Source organism: Ambystoma mexicanum, chromosome 3q, assembly GCF_040938575.1.
Source record: "Ambystoma mexicanum isolate Mex_15411 chromosome 3q, UKY_AmexF1_1, whole genome shotgun sequence".
NCBI lineage: Eukaryota > Metazoa > Chordata > Amphibia > Caudata > Ambystomatidae > Ambystoma > Ambystoma mexicanum.
In genome coordinates this window covers 1128065046-1128077235 of record NC_090926.1, presented here as the reverse complement: position 1 = coordinate 1128077235, position 12190 = coordinate 1128065046, and positions in this window count along the sequence as shown.

The following is a 12190-nucleotide window of genomic DNA, read 5'->3' as shown; positions in this document are numbered from 1 at the left end:
TTTAACCTCTTGTCTGTGTTCTACAATGATGCATGCCGTGTTGCTTTAGAAGGTTTTGGAGGGGCCCGGTAAATTCCTTACCGGCATCAGTTTGTAATTTTACAGGTACTCGGCCCTTGCTGAAATATATTTCAAGGCCATGGCCACTCTTGCACCAGTCTTATCCCTCAAGGCGTCTGCAAACGCGTATTTTGATAAAACATCTATCACCGTCAGGATGTACCGTGCACCCGATTTCTGCTTTTCAAGGGTATAAACATCCACCAGGTCAGCTTGCCACCGTGTCTTTCAAGGCTACGATGGTCATTCTTCTTTTAAAACATGTTCTAGCATTTTTATGGAGGGTATACGTCTCCTGACCAGATAGCCAGGTCTTAACAGCTCCCCGTGTGATGCAGTGTTCATCACGCTGTAATTTTCTATAAAGAGCACCAACACCCCCCATAACTCCCAACACCGCATTTATCATAATAGCTTTTATGCAACCTTGACAAAAAAATAACCAGACAGGGTTGGTGTATGATGTTTTATTTATTTTTTATACTGGGTAGTATTCATGTACAGGATGACGAAACGTTACCACTGCTGATATTTAATTGGACACAATATATAACAAGCTATACACATCAACGTGGTAGCCCCGCCTGTAACTCTGTAGGCACCAGATACTCATAGCATTTAACAGTGCAGAGGCTTGTAAAATACAACCTTTTTGAGGCAGAGGTATCTTGCATACATTTCAGCCACGCGGTGTTTCAACACGGTTCTAGGTCCCAGGTATAAAGATCCCACGTTGTATAGGAATACAGAACCATATTCATCACATGCCGGCATCTTGATGATGTTACAGATGCCACAGATTGCACTTTCACAAGTCCTCAAATATCGGAGTCTCAGTGTAAAAAATAACCCACAACAGGTGTGTGCTGTTTACAGCTATTCTCGCCTTCAGCATAGCGCATAAAGGTTTTTCCCCACACATACGTCCAGGTGTCAGGTAGTGCTCCGCACGCCTGGCTTGTCCTCCAGAAACGCTACCCTAGAAACAACGGTACACATATAAGGAGCAGGTTTATTGTATTTTTATCTTTCAAAACACAAGCTTTCACGGTACCGGACACCCTTGATCGCTGTTCCTAAGACTGTACAGGTAAGAAAAGTCTCTCCGCATTAAAAGGGTGATATGGTTTCTAAAAATCACGGGTCCTGCCAGTCGTAAAGATTTCATTTTTTTCTCAGGCTTGCTACACGTTTGTATTTCCTGGATTGTTTTTGTTTGTAGACCCCCCCCCATACTAGCATATACACACATACCCATGGTTTTATAAAACACATTTGAGCATATGATAAACGTGATATGACTTCAACAACTGACATAACGCCCGTATTGCTACAGATTGATAATTCAGGAGTAAACAATGATGAGCATCCTGTTAAGGGTCTCCGCATTTATGCCCTTCACACCAGCGGTAATAGCCACGCTTCAAGCGTGTTTTCACAACCAACACCGCAAAAGCTTGAACTGTTACAGTCGCCAAAAGGGTTATATTTTCATCTTCTTCCTCATCAGAACTTTCAAAATGTTTCAAAGTATCACATTTCTTACACATGTCACCGTCGGGGAATGCTGAACTTTCGATCCTTTTTGAACAGCACACGCAATAATAATTGACTGTGTTAAATGCGTTGGTCAGGCCCACCGCGCCATCACGCTTATCTGGCGTTTTCTGCAATTCAAAAAAGAAAGAAATTTAACTCTTGAGCATATGTTTTCACAGGTTTTTTTACACACTGTCATACTTCATTACTTACCACAGTACACATTTCAGAACCAGCATCTTCCAGCAAAGAGACGCTAGTGACGTCCATAAACAACTTGTATTCATCGGATGCTGTGTCTAACGCTGGGCTCATTGCGGCCTCTGGAAACAGCAGTTCTAAAACATTCAGATTCTCATACGGGGACTCCTTAAGAGCCTTAACAGCCTCATCCATATCTACGTAGTGTGCATCGGCGTAGGGGTCATCTACACCAGAGTCGATGATCCCAGGCTGGCTTTCCCACATCTTATCCATAGCCATTGCGCCTTTAGGGTCCCCATTCAACGGCTAGCGCCTGTGCCGGTAGACTTTCAGGGCTGTAGTATTTTTGAATGGTTTTCAAATGCTCTGCCTCTGTATTGTCCGTAGAGTAGTAGCTGTAGTGCTTCATAAATTTGTGATGAGCAATATAGGCTATATTATATTGATTTATACCACCACACACTGCTGCCAGTTTTATGGTCGGCAATGAATGGTCACTGTTATTATTTATGGGGCAGTCAAATGAGTGGAACATTTTGTTTCTACAGTACAATGTGAACAGAATCAGTTCCAAAGACTTCTACCTTTCACAGAGAAGTCTGAGTGCGATAAAATGATGTGTCCAAGAGCACACACTTCAGTTAAGCGGTAACGCAGGGATTTGAGCCCAGTCTGAAACTTAGAATTTGAACCACATATACATTCCAGGATCTACTTGGTAGGAAGAGATGTTTTTGCATTTGAAGAATACACTAGACAAATCATAATAAACCACTCCAACATATACATCCTTGTAGAAGTATGTTAAGCAAAATGAAGATATTTGTAGCTTTTTTTTCTCCATCTTGAACAGAAGCCGGAATATATCGGAATGCAAAGCAGTGCAAGACTAAATAATGACTAATGTACTTTCAAGACTTGGGTGAAACAAAATGTGTTGATGTGGTCACCTGGTACAGTCATAGCTTTACACAGGTAATTAAGTGGAAACTAGGTGGGGTTGCCAGGGCCTCAATGCACTGGAAAAGGAAGGGCCTTAAACGTGTAACAATACTGTGCAACAATGTACTTTGTGACAGACCACTTAGAGACCCACCGCCCGCTCACATGTTACTTTGCCTTATCTCAGAACGTGTTCAGGCACAGAAGCAAAACGCCTGGGAATACAAATGCAGACCGTGCAAATAAAATGTTACATTCTTTTTATTTGTAGAGCTATTTTAAATTTTTGGGGCCAAGTGAATGTGTGATCCCAAAAATTGCTAAAACCTGGCTACAGTTTCTCAAATCAGCCCCTGTTCACGACACATATTTTAGTTTACAAAAAAGGATATAACAGAAATTTTGCAATGCCAGTGCAGGTCTTATTTTAACACTATATATATTGGAAAAGACAGCTTGGGGGCACAAATACGTATGCTGCCAAATCTATGTAACATCCTTGTTTAGTTGGATACAAATATATTTGCAATAGTTGGGGGCTATTTTGAGGAATTGTGGAAAATTGAGATTGTGTGAATTAATTGCCACATAAAAAGGATCACAATTGGAAACAATTATTCATAGTAGCACCTGCTCACTAACAAATCATTTCTTATACAAAAAACATGTCTGTGCATGTCTTATTACATTTAAACCCTACATTAAAACCCTACATTTGAGCTGGAGGAGGGGGGGGGGGGTGCCTGGGTGGGGTGAGGTGGTGGAGGTCTGGAGGCATAAATAGAGAAACTGAAAAATCCAGGTTATACCATTTTTTGTAAACACAAATATTGGTCATCGGTTAAGATCAATTTCTGGAATTTTGTCAAATTTCTAGATGTGAATCGGCAGGCATAACATCATAAACTGGCTTAACTTTGTCTGCAGGCATAATGAAAGGGGGGTGAAAATGGCAGTCTCCATCTGTGGACCCCCGACAGCTTTTACCTGTGTTTCACACATTTGTCACTGAAGCGTTCGGTGGGTTTTCATTTACCAATGCATTGTGTGACTTATTTTTTCCAAATGTATTTTCCATCTTGCACTTTATGCGACTGTATATTTCTTTTCCCCAGTCTATGAATCTACCCACTCACCCAAACTAAAGTTTCTGTCCTGTTCATAACAAGCCCAGATTGCATCTCTTGTAACAGTGGTTTATTTCTGCCAAGTGCTTGTATGTTCTCCTGTGTCTGTATTACGCCCAGTATTTGGTTATTGTATTAACATTCACTGTACTTCCAACATTACCTGCTACGTTAAGATCCCTATAGTTGTTTGTTTTCTAGCACACTGGACAGATAGCAGACATTGTGTCTTTAGAGAGTGTGTATGTGGTGACCCTGCCGTGCTAGGTGGACCCGCGTTTAGTCCACTCTGTATCCCCTGCACTGTTTGAGGAGTTGTGGAACTCAACTATGCTCCTGCCCCAGGACTCCATTCCCTCCATAAACCAGTTCCCCCTGTTAAACCTGTTCCGAGCATAGGCAAACAGCTGCCAGCATTTAACCTACAGCCTAGGTTTGGCCCTTTACATATTTACCTTAGTACCTCTTCCCCTCTCCAGTAACGGCATTCTAACAAACTGGGCTGTAATTTCCATCCCCCTTCCTGTCACCAAGCCATGGGAACAGCTTAGAAACAAGCTCCCCCTGTTATGTTCATAATGGGGGTGGGTGGGCACTTGTCCTACACCCTGTAATTTCCCTCCGCTTTTCCTTTCGTCAAGTCTCCACTGAGCCCTGGGAACAGGCAGCAACCCGTTCCACCTGTTGTGTCCATCATGGGGATGGGTGTGGGGCGGGATCTGGAGTAGGGGTTCAGCAGCCTTATAAACATGTGGAGAGAAGACCTGGCTCTTTTTTTGCTGGTTGTGATTGTGGTGTACTGTCAGGTGGGGGCAGATAACCGAAGGAGGCCCTTGCAGCAGGTACCCTGTCTCCCCTTCTCCATTCTTCCCCCTTTCTCCTCCCTCTCCCCCAACCTGCTATATTTTTGTACCATTAGGACTCCCAGTCTCTCTCCCCATCTCTCTGCTTTTTCCTTCTTTCTCCCTATCTCTTCTCCTTTCCCCCTTCCCTCAGCCCTCACCCTCTCTACTAGCCCCATTTTCTCCCACTATCTCCCCAAAGCTATTTTCCTCCTCACTTCCAACTCTCTCTCTCACTGCTTCCCTAGCTGCCCATTCTTTCTTCTCCCCAGTCCCTCTCACACTCTCTCATCCTTCCCAGCAGCATCCCCATTCAAACATTTCTCTCTCCAACCATTCACTTCCTCCCTTGCCGCCCCCCCCCCCATACAACCATACAAGGGTACTCCCCAGACCACCAAGTCCATGCAAGTGGGTGTGCCTAACTTGTATGTCCGTTATCAATTCCCCCGCCTTGTGCCCCCAGCCCAGTGAAGACAATTGCCCATGTCCAGTGTCTGTTGGCAAGAAGTCTACTTCTCTGCCTGTAACAAATCTGTTCTGCAAAGACTTGGCACCAATCACACACACTGGCATTGATAGCTTGTGGGGAGGGCTCCTAGTCTCTGAGGTGGATGGTAACACTGAGGGTAAGTTTGTGTACCCAACCAGTCAAACTTGGTCCCACTCCCACGGTGGTGAGGTGCTAGCACATTGCCACTGTAAGAAGATGACCTGCATACCCACACATCATCACACAATTGTAATGGCAAATTTCAGGGTGTACATTTCCAAATAATCTACCCAACTAGTCAAAGCCACCAGATCTGAACCCCTAATTTTATCAGGTGCTCGGTTTTGACCCCCAAGTGTCTTTCATGGGGGCAAGGGGGTTCACCTACCCTGTAACAAACTCAATTTCTATGTCCATACTGGAGTGGTGACAATGGTAGCTGAGGCTCATAGCTTGCCTAAAGGACCGGTCCCCCTGCAGCCTTGTTTTAGAGCACGCTACTGGTCGCTTAATTCAGTTGACTAGTATCAGGGCCACCTAGTCTGTTCCAATCTCCTCTCATAGACACTCCCTAGGATCGATCAAGGCTAGTAGGGGGCCCAACCTCACCCACTTACCCAGTTTGACTGTCCATATCCTGGTTGTGAGAGCCGTTTATTTCTTCGGGACCACGACAAAGGGCCTGTAGAGATTGACTGCCTGGAACTCTTGTGTGGAGTACTGATCTGTGCCTGAATCTGAGTATGGTTGGCGAAAAACAGGTTTCCAGAGAGCTTTGATCGTGGTTCGCAAACACTGTTTGATTCCTTTCCACTGTACCAGACAGACAGACCTGGGTCGGAAATGAACCCAGACATCATGCCCCCCTCCTACTGACATCCTGGTTCCATGGGTGATTATGATGAAATCTATGGATTAAAACCGGGGCATGGACATGTCACCCTTGTTCCCAAGTGCGATCCGCAGGCTGGTAACCCTTCCAATCAATAAGATAATACAAACCTCCTTTGTAATAACGCAAATCACAAATGTGGGCCACCTCATATTCGGGCAGATGGTCGCGGAAGAGAGGTGGCAGGATCTTTTGGGTATTGTGTGCAGAGTTGACGGCACCTGATAAAGCTTCAATAAGAATAAGTGACTGCCTACTTCATAGACTGAGGATGTGGATGGAGTGTTGTCTCCCCGTGCCGGGTCAGCATGTTGTAGGGGCACAGGAGTTTGGCTGGTTTGCACATTGCCAGTTTGAGCAGGTGTGGAAACCATGATATGATATGGCATTTATGACACGTCTATACACAAGTGTTTCAAGGCGCGACGAGGCAAGGCGGGGGGGGGACAAAGGAGGACAATGATCCTACTAGGCCAGGTGTCATTCAGATCGCGCAAGTGCATGGGAAGGGGGGAAAGGAAAAGTGCACGGGGGAAGGGAGAGGGGAAGTGCAGTACATGGGAAAGTGGAATAAATAAGATTAAAAAAAGACAAATAAACAGCCAGTTAGTGGCAAGGAAGTGCAGACATAAGTGCTGGTAGGGGGACTGAAGAGATACAGAAAAAACGGTCCGGGGGTGCCAGGGAGGCAGTGCAGGTGGGCAATTGATGGGGCCAGGGCCAGAGATCAGAAGAGGGTGGCCAGGTAACCACTGCAATTTCAGTCAGGAATTCAGCAAGAGGGGAGGAGAGAAAGCAGAAGCAAAGAGGAAGCTTTTGAGGCGTTTCCGGAACCAGAGATGGTTCTCCTCAAGTTTCAGGGAGGCAGGAAGGCTGTTCCAGAGAGAGGCCCCTGCCAAAGAGAGTGATCTGCCACCAACTCGTTGCTTGGAGAAGCGACTGACCCTGAGGGAGTTGGAGGCAGATGAGCCAAGAGCTCGAGAAGGAAGATATTTAGGAAGAGAGAGTTGAAGGTATTGCGGCCCCAGACCCCAAAAGGCCTTGTGTACAATGCAGAGGGTTTTGAACTTATTCCTCGCAGCCACTGGGAGCCAGTGCAGAGATTTCAGTCCTGGAGAGATACAATCCCTGGGCTTGAGGCCAAGGACAAGTCTCGCAGTCCTGTTCTGGATAAGTTGCAGAGGGCAGAGAGTGGAGGCAGGAAGATTTAGATAGAGGCTGTTACAGTAGTCCAGTTTAGAGAGGACCAGAGCTCTGGAGACAGTGAGCTTCTGGGGGAAGGAGAGGAAAGGAAGAATACCTCTAAGGAGGTGCAGCTGGTAGTGTGACTTCTTAGAGATGGCAGAGATGTGAGGGGAGAAGAAGAGTGCAGAGTTTTTAGCCTTGGAGGTGGGAGTGGGAGGAGGGCCAAGAGAGGCCGGCCAGAGAGCTGCAGGGAAGGAGGGAGTGGGTGTGCCGATGAGTAGAATCTCAGTCTTACTGGCATTAAGGCAGAGGTCGTTGGCGGCACACCATTCCTGGATGGCAGACAGTCAGAGATGAGGGAAGGAGAGGAGAAGGAGGTCAAGGGTAGCCTGAAAATGAGCTGGGTATCATCCGCATAGCACTGAAAGTTGGGACAGAGAGCGGCGATGCAGTGGGCAAGGAGTGCCAGGTATTGGTTAAACAGCCAGGGAGAGAGGTTAGATCCCTGGGGGACACCACAGGTAGAGAAAAAGATGTTGGAGAGGAAGGACCCAAGTTGGACCTGGGAGAGTCGGTCGGAGAAGAAAGAAGTCAGCCACGCCAGAGCCTGACCAGTGATACCCAGGTTATCACGGAGACGGTTGAGCAGGATGGCATGGTTGACAGTGTCCAAGGCAGAAGAGAGATCAAGCAAGATAAGAACGCAAGGGGTGTTCGAGCCGAGGTTGTTGAGCAGGTCTTCACGGATTTTCAGGAGAGCAGTTTCCGTGCTTCTGGCAGCTCTGAAGCCAGACTGATGGTCATGAAGACAACCAACAGATTCAGTGTGGAGATTGAGCTGGGAGATGGCCAGTTTCTCCAGGAGCATGCCCAGGAAGGGAGTGATGGAGATTGGGCGATAGTGAGCCGGGCAGGAGGGGTCGGCAGAGGGTTTCTTAAGAAGAGGGTGCACAAGGGAGTGCTTCAGAGGGGAAGGGAAGACTCCAGTGGTGAAGGAGTGATTGCAGAAAACCACCAGGGCAGGAGCAAGGGAGTCAATGTGATCCTTGATAGTTTTGGAGGAACAGGGGTGAACCTGTTTCAACGAGACTTTCATAGATCAGACTTGTCTAGAAACCTCGTCTGGAGAGAAAAGGGGAAAGGCAGAGAAGGAGGGAGGAGGGGTGGCTGCAGAAGGGCCAGAGGAAGAGCAGGGAATAGCGGTAGGGGGATGAGAGGAGGAGAGTGAGGACAGGATGTCCTGAGTTTTTTAAATAAAGTGAGAGGCCAGTGCCGTGCAGAGGGCCTGGGAAGGGACAGGAGAGGTAGAGACTGCGGCAGGATTGGCCAGTTCCTTGCAGATTTTAAAGAGTTCAGCCAAGTTGTTAGATGCCGCAGAGATGTGGGCTTGGATATGAGCTCTCTTCTTGGTGAGGACAGAGAGCCGGTATTGCCTTTGCAGCAGGTGGCAGGCCAGTTTGTCAGAGGATAAACTTGAAGCACGCCATTTCCTAACGGCAACCCAACACTTGCGTTTTAGGGTGACAAGGTCTGAGTCATACCAGAAGTTACGCTTGGCTTTGGGCTTCAGGCGGATTCTCATGACAGGGGCAAGGATATCCAGAGTATCAGATATAGGAGTGTGGAGAGGGCTGTGTCAGGGTGAGAGTCAGCCAGGGGGGGCGAGGGGTGGTGGGAGGATAGGAGAAAGTGGTCACTCCAGGAGAGAGGAGTGGAGAGAGGGACAGAGAGGGGAAGGTCTGAAGAGATCAGAACATCGAGAATGTGCCCTGCAGAATGAGTCGGGCCAGAGGGGAGAATGGTGAGTGAGAGAGAGTCGCAGAGGTCGCAAAATAGTACAGATGGGGGACAGGAGGCATCCAGGTGGATGTTGAAGTCTCCAAGAAGGAGGAGTTGAGTGGTTGAGGCCAGGAGTGAGGAGGAGAGGTCCGCCCACTCAGAGAGGAAGGGAGAAACCTGACCAGGTGGCCGATAGATAGTAGCCACAGTAAGGGAATGGCTAGGCGAGAGAGAGAGAGAGCCTGCAGACGAGGCATTCAGAAGAGGAGTAGGCCTGCGTAGGAATGACAGAGGTAGGAATCCACTCAGGGAAGATAAGGGCTACGCCCCACCAGAGCGGTTGGGCCTCGGCGTGGAGAAGATCTTGTATCCTTCATGGAGGAGTATGTCGAAGCTGGGGACAGAGCTGGCCATAAACCATGTCTCAGTGAGACCGAGGACATCGAGGTCAAGTTCTTCAAGAAGGCAGCAGATATCGAGGAGTGTTTGACAGCGGAGCGGGGGTTAAGAGTGGCAATGTGGAGAAGGTTGCCTTCCTTGAAGGACTTCCGGGGAGGGGTACAGATCAGAGGTACGCCCTGCGGAAGTGTAGAAAGCGCCTGAGAGGGGCAGAGAGGGAGGGGGAAGGCAAGGTAGCCAAGGAAAGGGGGGAGGGGACAGCAGGAGAAGAAAGGAAGTTGATGAGGCACGGAAAGCGTCTATCAAAGAGATGAAGGTTGGCCTGAGAGCCTTGGACCAAGACGGTCCCATTAGAGTAGACATTAATGATGACCTTCGAGGATAGGAAGGAGGCCAGGAGGGCGTCCAAACGGGTACCACCCTTAATGGGAGAAGAGGAGAAAGGAGAGAGAACAGAGACCATATGAGGGGTCCATAGGTCTGGTGAAGAAACGACAAAGATGATGTCGGTGAGAGTTTGCTTGGAGGTACTGATGTAGGTGTCAGCGATAGGGAGGCCTGGGTTGGAGACCAGGATGTCCTTTTTAAACTTTTTCCTACCAGACTTAGTGAGGAGAGCAGGATAGTCAATAGAGAAACAGTTTGAAAACATAGGGGGAGACAGAGAGCACCATAGAGTAGGTGGGAGAGGAGGGGGTCCCAGGGATAGACAGACAAGACAGCAGAGGCAAGCGCACAGGAGAGTGGGACAAGACGACGGAACTTAGGATGAGCGCAAGAAAGGCACAGGGCATTCTAAGACAGGAAAGAAGACATACCTAAATTAGGGAATCCTAAGGAGGGAGAAAAAAAATGCCTAGGTTTCACAATGGAATTTTAAATAGTGATAAAGTGCATATTATAAAAACAGCGGGAAAAACACACCACAGTTTGAGAGTTCTGAATGGAGGGAGAAAAGGCCTAGGTTTCACAATGCAATTTTAAATAGTGACCCAGTGCATATTATAAAACAGCGGGAAAAACACACATAAGATTAAGAATCCTGAATAGAGGGAGGAAAGGCCTAGGTTTCACAATGCTATATAATACTAATAAGTGAATATTATACAAAAACAAGTTGGGGAGGGACCCTGGTATTAAGAGACTGAAAGTTGGAAGTGGGTTGGTAGGAAGGGAAGCTTGTGAGCTGTCCTGGTAGATAGACTGACAACTGGGGTCTCCAGCAGACAACAGGAGCCGCTACTGTAGGGGGTTACCGGGCAGAGGACTGCCCATGGGGTTCAGGAAGAATATGGCACTAGCCAATCACGAAGGAGGGCGGGGGAGCACAACAGAGGATCGGGGAGGGAAAGAGAAGGGAGCGGGCCTGGGGCACCGGAAGAAACAGGGTAATCAGCCCACAATATATCAAAATTCCCACGAGGGGCTCACCAGTGCAGGAGGGGCGGCAGCAGCAGCGGTCTCCCGCTCAGCCAGGTGGAAATGAGCAACCATGGATGTCTTTCTCACATTGGAGCTATCAGGATTAGCATGGCTTGTTCCTGGCGCATCATGTGCACTATTCTGCTGGGGAGTGGCGTCGGGGGGATAAGTGTAAGCAAATATTCCTGACCAACTCATCCACAGGGGGTTCCCCTTGGACTCTGGGTGGGGAAACCTGGATGCTTAGTCTGGGCATTGTTTGTTTTGGCTTGTGGCCAACAAGTCTAAAGGGGAATAACCCCGAAGGGAAAAGATATGATCTAAAATCACTTTGTTGAGCTGCCACTCGTGTTCTTCTGGATTGGATTTCTGCTTATAGAATCTGCTAGAGCATTGAGTTCCCCTGGAACGTGTTGAAAGACTAGGAACATGTTCCACTTGAGTGCCCACTTCCAAATTCTTTGGGACAGTCTGGACACACTTGGAGAGTGTGTGCCTCCCTCTTTGTTGAGGCAGAACATGGCAGTGGTGCTGTCCATGAGGACTTGTACTGTCTCACCTAGTAGATGCTGCTGAAACGATAGCAGAACCTTGAGAACTGCTAGAGGTTTGATGTGGTTTTGGGCTGTGGTGTGTGTGTCCATTGCTCATGAGCTGTGTGGTGAAGGAAATGGGCTTCCCATCCGCAGAGTGAGGCGCGTGATAGTATCATTGAACTGGTGGATTGTGAAAGTGTTTTCCTTTTAATAAATTGTCTTTGGACCACCAGCGAAGAGCCTGTAGCAGCGTTAGCGAAATAACCACTAGATCATCCCATTGTGCGCTTGCCTGAGACCATTGTTTTGCTAACCACCTCTTGCAATGGGCGCATGCACAGCCACACCTGTGCAACTAGGAAGATGCATGAGTCCATCATCCCAAACAGGTGTATTGCTTTGCATACGGTTATCAGGCGGCCGGCTAGATAGTGAGGTATCTGTAACAGCACGTTCTGCACTCTTTCGTTTGAGGGGAAGACCTGACCTGCCCCCATCTTTATAATTGCACCCAGGAATGGTTTTGTTTTACTTGGAAAAAGATTTGTTTTTTCCTCATTGATGGAGAAACCTAATTGGAACAGAAGGTTGATAGTTCTCTGGGTGTTGAATTTGAGGTTCTCCCCGGTTCAGCCAGTCATCTAGATAAGGGTACACTGGGATGGACTCTTTGCGTAGGGGCGCCGCCACTACTGCTAGCACCATTGTGAACACCCTTGAAGCCAAGGCTATGCCGAAGGGGAACGCCTTGAATTGGTAGTGTTCTACCG